General features: G+C 38.1%; 1 protein-coding gene across 3 annotated transcripts in view; it reads right to left on the reverse strand.

Annotated features, from left to right (window-relative positions):
• The window catches only part of MBNL3 (muscleblind like splicing regulator 3), a gene marked incomplete at both ends in the record, with an annotated part of 62,567 nt that overhangs the window by 26,023 nt on the left and 18,330 nt on the right, over window positions 1-18,214 (reverse strand). The window lies entirely within an intron of this gene.

Below are 18,214 nucleotides of genomic sequence, written 5' to 3' on the forward strand. Positions count from 1 at the left end.
CTCTAAAGTTTTTTCCTGAATCCATACAATGTGAGAAACATCCTGAAATCCACTGATATTTTGTTAATCAAAGAATAAATCTCTACCTTGGGGCTATGCTGTTCTGTAGATTCCAGGGGCACTGGCCCTGGATCACTTGGATAATTGAGACCAAAGTGTACTTGGGAGTGTCCGGTATTCGAATGTTTTATGGATGGTTTAAGCACTTCCAGACAGGATCATATGTCAGTCCTGTGGAACCAAACATGCGTGCGTTTGGTATTACCTAAATGCTGATATGGCTGATAATTATGATGTTTACTATGCGGTAGCAAAGGATGTCACTGAACAGGTATTTATCACATTCTCAAATGTGACCTGTTGTGTTTGTTTAACTCTTGAGCACTGGGCAAAGCAGCTAATGATTCTCTCATTTGGATTACTAGGTCCGCCATAATCCTTTTAAGATAAGCACAACTGCAAGCCATTCTTTTTCCCACAGTTGCTAAGATCCTTCATAGCGCGTGAGCTTACTGGAGGGAGGGGTGGGAAAAAAAGGCAACTTTTTTTTTGAACCCAAGAGCACAAGTTGCTAGGCCACCCGAATTCCCAGGAGAAAGTCAGTTAGTTCATCAAGTGTTTTCAACACATGCTACGAATTTTCCCTATTTATGATGCCTTAACGGATTATGTAATCACTTCTCCATATTTAGTTATCTTGTTATCCAAGCATTCCTATAATTTCACTGAGAATCAAGGTGTGTCCTTCAAAATTTTAGAGAGTTACCTATAAAGCAAAACCAGATGCACTGCAACTGATCTTTTAAATATCAGATCAGTGGGACGAGGTGGCTCTTTTATTTTACCTCCCCTGGCAGGAAGCTGAGTATAACTTAAGCTTGAGAAGTCAAGGAAGCCACTACTGTTTTCCGTCAGGCTTGTCCTGTTGTTTCTCCAATTTGATCAAATTTTTAATCAAATTATTTATAAAATCAAATAATACCTTAGTTTCAATGTGCCTTTATATTTCTCTGGAAATCCTGGAAAAGGAAGAATTTATTGGTAGTAAGAGTTGAGGGTGGTATGAACCCAGTCTTCCTGAACTCATTAAGTAGCCTAGGAAACAGCTACATAATTTTAGCACATATAAGGACTATAAGGAAATCCTTATATGCGCTAAAAATTGCGGTAATGGAGGGTTGCCCCCAGTAATGTCCCCCCTAAGAGAAAACATAAGCTTCTCTTTACACCTACTACAACCTGCATCAAAGCAAGGATAGTCACAAGGATTTTAGTTCCCAGATTCTCCACCCTCCACCCAGTATAACTGGGATTATCTGGCTCAGAATTAACAGCTCAGGGGAAGTAGTGACACTTGGTGGCTTCCAGAGCCAAGCATGGTAGTTTATACTTCTGGGGTTTCTCTTTTCCTCCCACACCCTAACGTTAAAGATTTCCCCAAGGTACAGTCCTAAATCCTCTGCTCTCCTCCTTAATCTCTTTCCCCTGGAGAAATGAAATGCTGGTAAAATTTCATCTCTCACTGCAATTGCTCAGATCTTAAATCTCTCTCTCTACCTCTGACCCCTCTTCTGAATTTCAGGTCTTTTTATCACTAACTGCAGCTGCATTTGGAAATCCTGCCCCCTAACCGGGTCTGAACAACTTAGTCCTGACCTTCCTTCTCCTTAGACTATCTCTCCTCTTGCTGCCTACTAGCATTTAGGACCATTGCTCCAATTCCCAGGCTTTGGGACAGTTGCATAGCAGCCCTGAAAAAAGAAACCAGGCACCTGCTGAGCAGGACTGCCTTAGGATCGCAAACCCACCTTGATAGCTTTCCCAGACAAGTGGCAAACACAACCATAAACATTTAAACAGAACACAATTTGTAACCCACTCCTTGCGCCCCCAAAATTAGATGAGGACTCTCTCTTACATTCAGGAATTCCAAACAATAGATCAGTTTAAAAAAAAAAAAAAGGAAAAGGAATACCTTAGGATTTTTGCCATTTGTTACAGTTTAGAGTTTTGACGTCATTTACACCGAATGTAATCAGAGAGGAGAGGAGAATGGAAGGGAGTGAGAGAACATGGTGTATGTGGCACATTTCCTGCCAATCTACAGGTAAAGAATTGCTACCTGCCTTTGTGCTGTTATGTTACTGTGCTTTATATATAATAACTTTTCTTAAGCTTTTTCTTGGGAAACTAATGACATTTTTACAAATCAAAAATGGTACACAGAAATAGAAAAAAAATTACACTTTAAAAATTACATCAAGTTAGGCTATAAAACTAAAGTATGGAATATGAGGCAGCATAAGATTTTTTAAAACTTATTCATCTTAGTTATGAGATTTTACTTGATTTATAAAGCATTCTCTTTTGAAGGACAGAATCCATAATTTAATTCTATAACAGTGCAAATGCACAGCAACACTACCTTACCAGAGACTGCTTCTTATGGTAAAGAAAGCTTATAAAGAAAAAAAAAAAACCCTGCATTTCCTATCCAAACAATAGATGAGAACAAATAACTTAACATCAATGTTATCTGTGGAACACAGTATTTCAAAAGAAAGCCAAGCCCCTCAAGTTTTTTCAAAACGACTTTAGGATTCAGGATAATATATTTATATGCACAACACTTGGTGATAACAAATCTCCCCTGTATTCATTCTTCAAGAGGCCCAAACTTAATTATAGGCCAAAATACTTTAATTGGAGTTGGGGAGATGGTGGCAAACTTTGCTCTTGACCTTTGCTAACGTTTGCTTTTAGTCCTTGGAGGGGATTAAGGCTTTGGTAAGCATGTATGAATGGGACGGGGTGGAGGCTGAGGAGGGATCTGCCCAGCACAGTATGTAATCACTTATTGTTTTTGTCCTTTGGAAAACCAGCGACTATGGAGTAGAAAGGTTCCAATGTTTTCCTGAGGCCTGCTAAGCACTCTTGAATGGGCCACAGGACTCCCTATCACATCAGGTCTATAACAGCCCAGAAACTATCTTGGGCTGAAAAAAATCACCCATTGTGTTTCCCAAGCCAAGTCAACGTTGTCCAAGCCCTCCTTCTAGACCCACAGGTTCAGAGTTGCCATGTGCTCAGTGCAAAGTAGGAGACCATGTCATAAACGCCTCTAAATGTCGTACCCGTGAAAATTGCCATCCACTGGTAGAGCTGGCTCTATCCTAAAAACAGCAGCTAAGGCCGGTCAAGACGTGTAAACCTCTCTCCCTCCCCTCCACAGACACACAAAATTAAAGCATGGAAGAGGTTAGAGTGCAAGCTCATTTAGGCTCGCCTCAATTCCACTCCTTTTCCATTTCCTTCGGCCTTAAAAAACACATCATTCTCATTGGGTTTTTCACGGTGATACGGAGTCAAGAAAATAGCAAGGCGATTCAATGGGAAAGTGATTCTCTGCTGAAATAAGCACCACTATATCTATGAAGCTTCCCGCTCCCCTTTCCCATCTACTCTCTTTGAAAAAGCACCCAAAAAGCAGCAGGGGAATAAATGACCAATGAAATTTCTGAAATACATTGGCATCAAAAAGTTGATGACAGACAAAGGAAAAAGTTGCAGAGCATTCATAAAACCTCTAAAATTCAATCTATTTCCTTCTTCCTACCTTCAGGCTTTTCACAAATGAGCACAAAGAGTACTTGACTGAAAGAGAAAAGTAGCATTGTAGAGATTCAAATCCCACCTAAGTCTTGGGAGGTATGAGAGTGAGAGTCTGTCAGAGACGAGACTTCCCAGGCACTTGGTGGTAGAAAACCCCTGTGAAGTGTACTTTTTTATGTTCATGAGAGAAAGCTCTACCATCCATCAGAATAAGAAAAGGACCCCAGGAAGCTGAAAATTACCCTTTGTCAGTCACCAGTATATTAACAGGAACAGCTGTGTGCAGAATGACTTGCTTCTTCAAATACATTAGGAATTATGGGGGGAAAAGCTCTCAAATACAGTGGTAACTGGATTACCTTTTCAAAGACACCTCACTGCTCTGCTAGGCTATCAAGAGTTAAAAGTTAAATGTTAAATAAAGGCAATGAAGAGATGATTTGATTTCTACGAAAAAATTATTTCATTTTAATGATCATGTGTTAAATGAAAAATCCTCTTGATTATACTGCCCCACTGAAACATACTTACATATGCGTACACATGGCTTCTCAGAGGAAGTAACAGTAATTTTAGAATTACAAATGATATGTAGTAGGTTGCCTGGTTCCTACAACCATCACGGACCTATTAAGGGCTAGGAACAATCTGAAATGGCTAAAAGTGAGGCAACATGAACATAAACTGAGTATTAGCCAGATATCAGTATACTAACGGCAAATTTCCCACTTTCTTCCTCTTAGAGTTCTGTCTTTATAAAAATGGATATCCTCCAGTATTGTACCATCTATGAATACTGATATATATGCACAAAAAGCATCCTTAAAATCTTGCATACAACTTTTAAGTTAAATTTGGGATGCAGACAAAAAATCTTTTTAAAAAAGTCTTTATTAAACCATTTCCTGAGTTTATTGAAGGCAAAATTAATGAGCCAGCCAAGCACTCCCCCAATTGCAGTCAGCACTGCATCTCTGCTGAACTCTGCTTTCCTTTTTTAAAATTTATTTTATTGAAGTATAGTTGATTTACACTGTCGTGTTAATTTCTGCTGTACAGCAAAGTGACTGAGTTATACATATGTATACATTCTTTTTCATACTCTTTTCCATTATGGTTTACCACAGGATACTGAATATATAGTGCCCTGTGCTGTACAGCAGGACCTCGTTGTTTATCCATCCTACATATAGTTTGCATCTGCTAATCCCAAACTCATGAACTCTGCTTTCTTGACATGCCATATACACATATACAGGGCAATGACTTCGGTGCAAACCAGACACCAAGTCTAAATAGGTAAGAAGCTGGAAGGAGGGCAGAAGAATTTTCTCGCCTATCTGCCTCAAGAAATGTTTCAGATGGCGACCTCCAAAAGATGAAGGGAGGAGTAGGCTCAGCAATCACACCATTGTTCTCTGCAGCAGCCCGCTAAGATAACCTGATTACCAGAATCGGAACATTTAGGGCTGAACCGGATTTTAAGGAACATCTGTGCACTTTTATCTTACAGAGAAAGTGAAGGCCAAATTGATGAGATGGCTTGTCCTAAATAACAAGCAGCTCAGTAAGGACAGAAGCCAAGTTTGCAGACTCTCACTACCCAATATGGATTTTCAGTTCAAATGACTCTCTGTAAAGATCTTCCTGAACCCCTCTCCCCACCCCACCCCCACTTCCCTCTCCCTCTTTTGTGTCTCCAGGCGCATCCTGTACTCCCTTTTATCATAGCACTTATCACTGTGTACATTGATACATTGTTTGCATGCCTATCTCCCCATTCCACTTTCAGTTTGTCTAAAAGCAGGACTATATCTTCCTCATCTTTGAACCTCCAGGGCTGTTTCTGTGCCTGGTGAATAGTGACCACTCCATAAAAGTTTGCTGAATGAATGAATAAACTTTGTGAGAATAATTTTATAGGGCATCACACTAAGTCGGCCTTAGAGGCCTAATTGCTTCTCTTGCCATTTCCTTTCCTAAGTTCTTTCTTCTTCCTCCAAGAAGAGAACAAGAGGCAACATATAACTGAGGCTGTTCCTGGTTTTCTGTTGCAAATGAACCGTTATTCTATTCAGGTCCAGAAAATAGCTAATTCGTAACAATTTTTTTCTATGAATATATACGCTGGGGTGTGTGTGATCATCATGGCTGAAAAATCCTGGTAATTCAGTGTAACTGAATCAGAAATGTTAGGAACCCATGAGGCACAGACACAAACCCTGGTCTAATTCCCAGGGGTCTGTGGTCACAAGAACCCCCAGGGTATAGGGGCCCACAGAGCAGAATAAAGGAACCTGCAGCAGATTCATATTTAATCAGCACCTGGGCCTGCCCAAGGGGAGCACTGCATTTCTAGGGTCAGCTTAGAATAAACTGCCTTCTCCAACTGCTCCATCCCCACCCTGCATTTCTCTAACCAGCTGCAAGTCAAATTCGCTGAAGCTACTGAGACAAAGGTGGAATACAAGGCTTCAGGATAATCACATTGAGTGGAGCCTTCTTGTGCATCTCTATTGCGTATGCTGACTTCTTAGAAGAAAAATGTCCCCGCTGTGCTTTAAGACCCATGTTCAGCTGCATTCACATTAAACATTTTCAAATAATCATTAGCTTGAAATTTTTTTGAAGAACAAATAACACCAAAAATCATAGTTGCTGGTCATGGTGAAACCAAGCCTGCCTCCCCAATACCCCGGATCTGCTTCCTGCCCACCCCCCAATTTTTCCCCTCTAGTCAAATCAAATACCTTCAACTGCTTGAGAAAAATATTAACTGGATATCTGTTCAGTAATATGCTCCTCAGGAATGTATGATCTCTGTTTACAAAACAGCCAACCAGAATCAAATTAAAACCCAAAGACAATTGAAGCACACTGGTGCCGAGTTACCAAAAGTCAGAAGGCGTTTCCGATGCTAAGTATTCACGGACGCTGTCTTTAAAGTAGCTGATGGCTGCCAACGTAAAATGTCATAAAATACAGAAAAAAAGGAAAGAAAAAAAGAATGACATTGAATTTGTTACTCCAAGAAATCAAATACACAAAATCATGCAACTTCAAGAAGCTACTTACTACATAGGCTTTGTTACAAAACAACATAAAGGGGTCTCTCCCTTGGCCCTTAGGCAGTCAAATCTCTGGCTCTCAGGGTTCCCGCGGCTTCCTTCTCCGGACACCCCGTCCAGTCACTAACCACAGCGATTTGGAACCAGGACAAAAAGGATGCCGGCTGCTTGCACCCTTTCTTCCCAGCTAGGGTTTCTGCCTGGGCTCCTATCTAGGGTTGCCAGATTTATCAAATGAAAACACAGGACTCCCAATCAAATTTGAATTTCAAATGAACAAGGACTAATTTTTTAGGAAAAGTATGCCCCATACAAAATATTATCCGGCAACCCTCTCCCTATCTATTATCCACCCTTGTGAGTTGAGCTAAATAAAGTCAAATCCTCAAAAACCCATTTTCTTCCCGTTACCTTAAGGTCATAAGCAGCCCCCTCTATGGAATCAGCCCAGGCTCTACTAGGCCTTCAGTTGCCCGGAGCAAAGCAGAAGGCACTCTCAGCCCCAGCTTACCTGACCAGCTGCAAGGAATTTAAGGAAGTTGACTGTTGGAGAAAGCAATATTTTATTCCCTGGCTCCTCCCACCAAAAGCTCCGCACGGCTCCCTACGCAGTCAGCCAGTCCACTTTCCCAATCACCGTGGCGCAACTGTATATTCAAATGACTTTGATGCCTGCCTGCCGGAGCTCCTCCTTTAAACTGAGATAGGGGAGGGCGTGGTGAGTGACCACCATTGCCGGAACTCCTGACTCTAAATTCGTATACATTATTTGAACATAAGAATTATTACAGGAAGATGAGGCTTTTATGTTTTTAAGGTTTTTGTTAGTGGAGGGAGGGAGAGGAGGGCAGGTTAACCTTAATTTCTTCAGTCCTGTCGGTGGTATACTTAAATTCAAGCAAAAGTCATCCATTAAAGCCCAGGAAAACATCTGCTTAAGTATTGTTTCTACATGCACACATAAGATCGATGCAGATACATATTCAAAACCTGCAAAAAATGGCATGAATAGCCATTATTTGCATAGATGTCTTTTTCAGTCAACCCTTGATTACTCATATTAAAAGAGAGGGAGATGTAGAGGGGCATGGTTAATTCTAATGAACAAAATAATATATTCAGCAAAAATGGCAATCCATGACAGCCCCACATGACAGAACAGGCATATCACAAAAGTGGCAATGGTGAACATTTAGGAATCAGTTACTAGACACAATCCTGAATTAATTTTTTTTATTAAGGTTGCAGTCTCCTTTGTTGGAATTATCAAAGAGTCAGAATTAGTAAGGTCAGAGAGAATGAAATTGTACTTCACTGGGGAAGCTTATATATTATAGACAACGTGTCATAGAAACATTAAATACTAAGGCTGGAAAGGCTCTTAGAGATCCTTCACTCTGTGTACCACAGACCACTATTCCCAAGAGAGGAGCCTCAGAAACTGAGCTTCCTGGTGAAATACTTGTAAGGAATGGTACCCTCTATTCCCCTCTTGGAGATTAACAGTCCACCGGAGCATAGTAAAGGTTCCCTCTCACATGTCCTAGAGTAAAGAAACCTGCTGACTTTTGTTAACTGAAACACAGTTCAATCGCAGAAACCATGCCTCTTTTTTTTTTTTTTTGTGGTACGCGGGCCTCTCACTGCTCTGGTCTCTCCCATTGCGGAGCACAGGCTCCGGACGCGCAGGCTCAGCGGCCATGGCTCACGGGCCCAGCCGCTCCACGGCATGTGGGATCCTCCCGGACCGGGGCACGAACCTGTCCCCTGCATCGGCAGGCGGACTCTCAACCACTGCGCCACCAGGGAAGCCCCATGCCTCTTTTTTTTTCCATAAAAATACCTTTTAACATATCTCGTTAGAGAATCGTTATGAAAATACTGATTAATTCAACTCCCTCCTACTAAAGCTCAAAGCAAGCCCCATGGCATACAGTGAACTCCAAGGAACCGGATCGTCCGTTGAAATGACACTGAACATTCCTGCCCATACTCGATCTCCGCACAGCTAACAAGATGTAGATTTTTCCTATGATGGCTACAAAGAAAGATCCCACAGTCAGCTTCCCAGCGCTCCTTGCCAAAGTTGTAAGTTCTGCCAGAGCTTTCCAAATGGCTTCTGGGGCTTTCTTTTGTTTGAATGCTTCAGTCAGGTAACTTCTGAAATCACAACTTCAAGCCTTCTCTGTCTAACTGGCTTTCCTACACTGTGACTTCTATCCCTTGAAACCATGCCAGTTACCTTAGGTTTTCCATGACTTAAGGGTCTCAAGTGAGTTTTAACAGCACTAAAACTTGGGAAGTAGAAATGTATTTGGCAATCCCTCCAATTCCTAAAGGTCTTAGCTGCGCACTAAACTTAAATTAAACCTTGCAGGTTTCCACCTGGCAAAGTTCAATTTCCTGTCTCCAAGTAAAAAAGAAAATTTCAAAGAATTAAATGTAGACAAATATCTTGCAAACTTAAGGGGAGTAAAAGGTGAGAAAGGCACTGATTATTGTTCAGCTGTAACAATTTATCTTTGCAACGCTCAGTATGCTGCTAAAATAAATTAAATAATTACATCTCTAGAACCAGCCATGTACCCCTCCACCCAGAGGTTATATAAAGGGCAGATACAGTTATTGATTTACCTCTGCATTTTTGAAATTAGAGGCACAGAGATAAAAATCAGTCCTTTTCTTTTTTCTTTTTTTTTGCTAGACATAAGTTTTCTTTCAGATAAAGAAATTTAAAAGCATGATACCAAATGGTTATTTACAGGGTCTTGCTACATTCATAAGTAGAAATCGTGTTTCAAACGCCAGAGCCAAATAAGTATATTCTTTAAAATAAGCATTTTTCTCACAACCCTACCCAACTAGCAAACTAATACCAAATATGCAATTTCCAAGCAGAAAGGTTTACTTGGTGACATGGACTGCATTAAAATGCTTTGAGGCATGGACTAGCTCTACATTTTGTTAATGATAAATATATTTTTATCACCAAAAGCCTTACTGAAACCTTTATGCTAACTTGTTATTAAAACTGTAGGCATTTTAGAGTATCAGACAAATCTCCAAAGAAAACTCCAAACTCCAAATGCACTGTGTATTTAAATAAAGTGGGGTTTTTTTTAGCCAAGTTGCTGTTTGTTTTTGTTCTGACATAAAAGCAAGCAATTTATTGATATAAATTCTTTCTCTTTTAAAAATAAAGATCTATTCTGCCTGGCCTGATTATTTACCAAATATATTAAGTTTCATCCAAAATGTATTTCAGAGATGTGAACAAAACTGACAATGTTCTAGATGAAACTACCCAGACTACTTTTTTAAAAAATATGTTTAAAAATGATCCTCTCTCAGTCTTACTTAGTAAATATAGCAACCTTGTTAAACTCACCTTCTGCTTTCAGTGAGCAGTTAATATTTGATGATGATGAAACTGTTCCTGGTATTTAAAGAACTAAACAAGGCCATCCACAAACAATGTAACTAGAAATGGGGTTGTTTAAAGAAGATAAAATGATAAATGGAAGTTTTACGTTTTAAAATAAATCAATCCCTCAACCATAAATGTCTCATATCTTTACAGAGAAGAAGTTGAAATATGACCCCTGCCAAAGAATGCCTATCTCCATATCTAAAACAAAGTAAAGCAAAGGACAGCGAAAGTTAATTAGTTTTAAAAATCTATTAATTGTTCTCCGCAAGTCAGTTTAAGCAGCTAGAAGAGTTAGTGGGCGAACAGTGCACTTGTAAGGATTCAGTGTTTCTTTTAAACTCTCTATATTAAGCACAACAAGGTTTCTAAGGTCTAGTCACTGCCTTTTAATTAGTGGAATCCTTATTCTGGTGAGGGGAAAAATAGGAAAAATAAAACAAATCCCTAGCTTCATTGTGCCTTCCCTGAATATCAGAATAAAATTAGAAAACTTCAGAAAACATGTCTTTCTGAAAAAAAAAAAAGAGCCCAGTTTATGTGTCTCTTATACAAGGTAAATCAAATTCCATTCTGGAAAAATATTTGATCAAGTGATACAGCAAAATAAACTAGGCCATGTAAAACATCAGTGTGCCAATATTTCACAGTTATTTTTCTACTAAAGATAACTGGAGCATTTAACTGTTTTTGTTTTGTTTCATGTTTTACAGACTCTAGTGTATAAGGTCAAATGACCCTTCAGATGTGAACTAATTCTGACCATTTATGGGTGGGCTACAGAATAATTGTATCTACAGGTTTATTAGCTCATGTAACTTGGCATGTGATGATTGTTGACACACATTTAGAGACCACATTGAGGCCCTTGTAAAATTATATTTTCCATTAATATCATGAAAGTAGTCATAATGACACAACTCATTTGAGGGATTTATTGAACGCTGTGGTCAGGTTTGCATTTATTTTTCACATCATGACCACCTGGATAATAACAACTGACTTTATAGTAAGTATATTTACCATGTGCCAGACACTGTTCAAAGTGCTTTACATGCATTACCTCATACAGTCTTCACAATATAACCCTAGGAAGTCAGTGTTTTACTGAAGAACTGAGGCACAGAGAGGTGAAGAGACACGCTCAAGGTAACAGAACAAATGTCGCAGAGCTGTGATTTGAACCCAGGTGGTCTGAGTCTGCAGCTCACATTCCTAACCAGTACACTAATGCCTCACAACACCATGGTGTGCTAAACTAAGGAATGAGCTCGTTCAAATATTTCTAATGGTTGGGTCACTATTTTCCTTCTAAGATTATAATAAAGATTGCATACCAACTGGCCGTTAGGTATGTCCAGAAACTATTTAATAGATAAATGTGTGCCAAGTGGGCTGTTTTGTTAAGTACCTGGGGATCTTAGGTGACTTGAAAACGAATAAGACAAGATAACTGAATGTCCAATGTTTTTTACACCACATCCACCTGAATAACTTTACTGTGTATTTACCATGTGCTGGGCACTGTTCAAAGTGCTTTAAACGGATTATGAAGTCTTTCATCCTAACCAAAGCAGAACAATTAGTACATATATCTCATCTCTTAGCACAGCTTTTTATCAAATGTCTGCATGATAGAATTTTGCCAGTTGGTCTGGGGGAAGCAGTGTCCTGGAATTGGGAGTCGGGTTATGAGAGCTTAAGCACAAATGACCATGGCCTGACAAAAGTAACAGTCCTGCAAGACCCCATGGACATAGAGAACAGATGGAAGTGGGGCTCAATGAAAGGGTCGGTTGTGTGCCTTTTGTGACTATTATTATTACCACTCTAAACGAAGAATCTTAAAAAAAAAAAAAAAAAAAAAACCACAGCAGTGCCATTTAGAAGCAGGTTTACTCAGACCATAAATGTCTAAGTGCTGTAGGTTCAACACTATGACAAAGCAGAGAAAATCCCAAACAATGACAAAAGGTCAACCTTATCACAAAGAAGTACAAAGTGTTCTTCTGAAGCATTTCATTCCACAAAGAACACAGACAAATAAGGATTCACACACACCACACATACCACCTCTCAAAAGACTACGCCACCAAAAGCTCAGTTTTAGTGGGGATTTGACTTAAATGACCAGAGAATGTATAAACTTTGAGATGGTGCAACATGGGGTGATGATTTGTGGGCCTGGGAACTAGGATTTGACTTTTTCAATGCTTCAACTCTGCCTGTGAGCAAGTTATGTTTACTTATTTTCTTTTCTATACTGTCAATTTATTTTTGGTTAAGTAAACATTATTCACAAAATAAGACTAAAGACTTCAAATGCAAATCAACATGTAAATGCATCAGGTAAACATATAAACATGATGTAAACATATCAATTCTATTCACTCTAACTTAGCATTTAGGTTTTTCCACAGCCTTTAAAAGACAAAATATTCTAGGTATTTGCTGATGATGTAGTAGGGAACCTAAATCTTATATAAGTGACTAGACAATTGAACGTGTAGAATCCAAAAGGTACTTATACTTTTGAAGACAATTTGATGGGGAAAATAATAATGATAAATAAATCCAATGTTGAAATGAGTCAGCTGTTTGGAATCAGGTTGCAGGCAGTTCATACTCTGACTTCTAACACATTTATTCCAAGACAAAGCAGGAATAAATCTAAATTTTTAATATGAATGCAGTATTTTACTAAATATGAATGCAGTATTTTATTAGGAAGAGGGCTAAACTGGGATTTAAGTGTCCTGGATTCTAATTACCTTTAGATCATGGCTAAATTATTTTCCAATTCTGTTAATCAGTTTTTCTAGGAATAATTCCTGCCCCTAGATACTTCATAAGTACTTTGAAAGAATAAAGGGAAAAAGTGAAATTTAGTATGCTTTGGAAGTAAAATCAGTAAAAAAAAAAAAAACATATTTATTTTCTTTATTAGTTAGTTAGAACTAAAATTGTTGCTGTGAATTAAGTATAAAAAATTCAATAGATTACAAACTATGTTTTACCATTTTACCTCCCCACAGAAGATAATGCATTATTATATGAGGAATCCTTGATTTTGTGAGTAATATAAATTATCATGTGCCTAGAGGGGGAATTTATATACAATGTTAGAAAACCAAGGCCACTGCTCCCACAGCTCAGGGGGAATGGTAGGTGAAAGAGCAGAGGATAAAGAAGCAGATCCAAGCTTTAATCTTATCCTTGCAAATAACTGAAAAGAGAAAGGAATTATTGCTCCCTTTACAATTGGCAATAAGCCAGTGCCTACTTAGAAGACCAGTTTACCTAGTCAAGAGGCTACTTCTCTACCATCACAAGCTTCTTACTTTAAGATCTCACATAATGAAAATTCACTTTAGAGTCATAATGAATAAAACATTCAAAGTAATCTCTATCATATGAAAAAGTTGGGAGCGTCACATTTTTTGGTTGGTACTTTTTATATTTTAACTTTGCCAAAACTGCTGTTATATTTTATTTATAACACATATTAAAAGGATATAAAGAAATCAAGCAAGTCATTTTTTTCCTGGTAAGTTAGGAGGATAAAGCAAAACAAGCTTTAGGCTATAAGAGAAGATGTTAATGGTGCTTAAAATACTAACAAGTAATTAATTATAGCAAAGAGATTTTGAATATTATTTATATAAGTTGGTAAAATAATAATGAATCTCATTATAAAACTGTTTCTAACTATTTGAACAGTTTTTCATTTTTCTTATTTTTCATCTCAACAGGCCCAACTGCTTAGAAGCCAAGACTGACTCATATAAATGTGAAACACGTTGGAACATATATACTTATATATTGAATATTCTTATTGTACTGAATATTATATTGAATATATATTTCTATTGTAAAGAACTAATAATAAATATATATTATATACAAATATATATTATATATGTTATATACATATATAAGCCCTTTCTGTCCCCACACTTGCTGCATATAAAACTTTGAAAGTCCACTTGTGGCAGCTAGTAACATCTACAATAGACCTTTTGGGGTATAAAAAAGTCACTAATCCTTCCAAAGGGTTACAAGAGACAAATGATTAAAATAATCTTTTTCTTCTTGGTTCCACACATTTACACACCAATGTTATTCTTGTCCAGCTACGTGTGATGAGATGTTCCATGGGAAGTTTCTATGTGCTCCACAAAAATAGGGCTCTGTGGTAAAAGAATTTTGAGAAATGTTGAGTGTAACAGAACTGTAAGTGTAACGTACTGCTCTTTTGTGCAGTACATCTCAGAGCCTTAGCTAATAAGCACTGTGGTGCTCCCTAGGGAGAGAAATAAAATAAGTTTCCCAAAGATATATAAGTCTTCCTGAACAGATGTCATTTTCTTTCCACCAGATCTGAGTATAAACAATAAACCAAGAATGACACCATTTGAACAAAAGTGGAAAAAAGGAAAAAGCATTGAGGGAGTAATACAGAGTGCTGAGAGTTCTGAAACTGAGAAACATTATCTTTAGTTGATACTCTCTTGGACTGTTAGGGATTTCTCTAAACCAGTGGTCCTCAAACTTGAGTGTTCATCAGAATCACCAGGAGGGCTTTTTAACACAGAGACTGTCAGATCCACCTTCAAAGTTTCTGATTCAGCAGTTCTGGGTAGGGCCCAAGAATTTGCATTTTTAACAAGTTCCCAGGTGAAGCCGGTGCTGATAGTTAGCCAACAACACTTTCCCAACACTGTGGGAATGGCTGTCTTATCAAACAATAGATTTAGCTATTTACTAAGCATTTTCTTATGTCGCTAATAATCAGTTTCTAAAAGGTCATATAGACGGGGTTTTGATATCTTAATTCCACATCTCTGACCTCAGTAATGATGTTAGCAGTCGTATAAAAGAAGGCCAGTCCAGGTCACACAAAAAAAGGATTGGACCTCTCAAGATTCTATTCTACTACTCCTAGAAAACACATTCATTTTCTGTTTACAAAGTAGTGCTATTAGTTATAAAGGTAAGTATATAAGAGCTCTGTATTACATGTTGCCTACATTTGCTCTACAAATCTCCCCAGAGTGTTTTTCAAAATGTTTGCTACATACCCAAATTTAAGCAGATAAAGGATTTTCTAGTAAACTCTCCTCGGCTCTCTAATAAATTAATACCTTTACTCACTGCAGAAACCACACTCATTTGAAAGTACTACCTCTTCTCCTCACCCCCAAAAAAGATGTCTGGAAAAAAGACAAGCTCAAAGGAGGGAAATACTTTTCACATCAAATAAGCAAACAACCCAATGTTGACCACAGCATTTCAACATGGATAACTAAAAGGTGAAGTATTGATAGACTCCCAAACCTCAAAGCAAGCACCAAATACAAAGTTCATCCGTTGTACCCTGCAGTGATGCAGTAAGGAAACAGGACATCCCATACAACACTTTGTCCTTTTCATTGTGAAGAAAATAAATACCTGGCTAAGGAGTTCCAAGTATTTGTCATCATTTCCTTTCTGATTAAGAATAGTCTCAGCAGTACTCAGTTTACTTCTGAGTATCACTGGCAGCCTATTTAAATCTGAAGCCCCCAGTTTGCAATACCATAATGCTTGCAATACATTGACACGTCTAAATGAAAAACACTCAAATAGCTTAATAAGCTGTAAATAAGAAATTCAGAAATAGAATTAGCCCCTTCCCTTGCCCTCTCACTAGGTATACAACTACATTCTTCCACAAGGGCTTGGAAACAACTTACAAGAAAGACACACTTCCAAAAACACCATTATCATGGGCCTAAAGAGTAAGAGTGATATAATGGGGAAGGTGGTGATAATTACATCAAAAACTTCAAAAATCTAGATAAGGTTAATCGCTTCAGCTGGGCCCTAAATGTAGCTCTGAGCTTTCTGGCAACCACTGTAAAGAGGAAAATGTATTGAACTACACTGTTCTTATTACTTGATAAAAGAAAGTACACTGGTTAATAAGCACCTCTCTGTAAAAAAGACTGCTGGATACTAATGGAAGACAATGAATAGGGCAGGGAACCTGCCCACAAGAAGTTTGCCTATCTTATCTCTTCTGCAACTGCAGAGGCCTGAGGACTGTTGCTGAGAGGGGCTCTAGCACTTGACATTATGGGATAGAAATCAAAGGAAAACAGTGGGGTAGAAATCAAAGGTGACTAAACTAGGGGTCTGGAGGTGCTACTGAGGAGGAGGAGAAATTTGATGGGGAGAATGAGACGTCTCTGAGCCATAATTAATCACAGCTCTTCATTTTTGCTTCAAGGAAAGCCAAGGAGTTTATAATGTGTGATAAAAATGGCACAAATAATTCTCTCTCTGGCAGAGTCTCACTTTCTCTATCACCACCCCCCTTCATTAGTATGTTATTTTATTCATTACACTTTCATTCTGGTTTTGCTTCAAATACATTATTATTGGAGATGAAGTATTTCAGAATGAAAAGCTTTTCTCAAATAGGTGTCTCCGAATTTCTTCTTTTTTCTCTACAATCTCCGGCATGGAAGTAATGTCATTTTTTCCCTTAAGTGTTTCTCTAGTGGGAGAATAGGAGATTTGGGGGAGGAATAGTGAAATATGATTAAATACATTTTATCAGTAATATTTCATAGATGGAATAAATGTCATGTGCCACCGGAGTGAGGCCTTGAGAATTTGGGAAGAGTGAAAGAGGGTCTTGGTTTTGTCTTAGCTGTCAGTTGCCTATTAAAATATGCAAGTCACAATTATGGATATTATTGTAAACTATTAATGACATCAGCTGAATGCTGCTAAATACTTAAAACCATTTTAAGTTTCCTTCTCTGTTGAAACATTTTTCTAAAATGGTCCAGGTACTTTTCTTATTTTTGAAGTACAGTCAGTTGCCCAAACCTGAATCACATCTCGATTACTAAGGATTGCACCCAAGGCCTCAGGATGTCTGTCCTGAAAAACAGAAATCACTATACCAAATGCAGATGAAGATGGAGAAGGTATAAGAGATTGAGCTGACTGCACAAATACCAAGGTATAGCTCATAAGCCTAGAAATCCTTTTTTAAAATTCCATCTTGAAATTAGTTTCCCATTTCTTATCACTTTCCCATTTCTTTTAAAAAGCAGATTGCTAGGTAAGTTTATTTTAAAAGGTCAATGCACAGGCTCTCTCTCTAAGAATTTTTCTTTGCCTTTCTATGCTCAAACTCTTCAGACTTTTTAAATATCACTGTACATTCGAAGCAATCATTATTGATTAAACTTTAAATATATATTTTTATTGGATTAGGCAGTCACCTTTTACACAAAACCCTTTTCTGCAGATTATGACCTGGTACTTGACTCAGGATGACCTTATTAGTGCTAATCATGCTTCCAAGAATACCTTTATTTGCAAGCTAGCCACTTGCTGTAAAATTCAATTTCAAACATTTTAAGGCAGAAAATGATGCTTGAATATTACTAGATTATCACACTAATTACTTTAAAATAATATGTAACAGTGGCCATTCAGTAAGTTTTTAAAAAATCCACAGAGGGTAAAAACACTCAAATGCTAAATTCGGAGAGTATCCAAGGCGTTTGGCCAATGAACATTTCTATAATGCTAAGGGACAGAATTAAATTCACAAAAATCAGCAATCTGTAGGCCATGAAATCTAGGTTAAAATGTGGTTGAGTGAGGAAAGTTGGCACATGGGTGTATACAATTTTCATTCATATTTAGGTAAAAACTGAACTGGGAGTAGAAGTACAGATGCAGGTGGAGAGATGACTAGGCACCTTGCAGGGGAGCCCATATTGGTTCTCCCTCTGTCAAAGCGATTCAACAAGCTCAATGTTTCATTCAGTGAACACTTTTCAAGCTCCCAATATGTACTATGTGTGCTAGGCACAGAAGCTGTGGTGGTGAACAAGACACCATCTAATGTGAAACCAAAAAAAGTATGACAAATCTTCATTTCAAATTCAATGAAATTGGATATTAAGGTGAACACAATAGCAGTAGGTGGAAGTAGTATTTCAACCAACCCCCTCTTACTTAACCATGTTGACTTGAGCAGCATCTCAACTCCATCACTGGCTTCTCCTTCCCACTGCCACCCCTAATTCAAATTCTTATC

The sequence above is a fragment of the Hyperoodon ampullatus genome (assembly GCF_949752795.1).
Source record: "Hyperoodon ampullatus genome assembly, chromosome: X".
Taxonomy (NCBI): Eukaryota; Metazoa; Chordata; class Mammalia; order Artiodactyla; family Ziphiidae; genus Hyperoodon; species Hyperoodon ampullatus.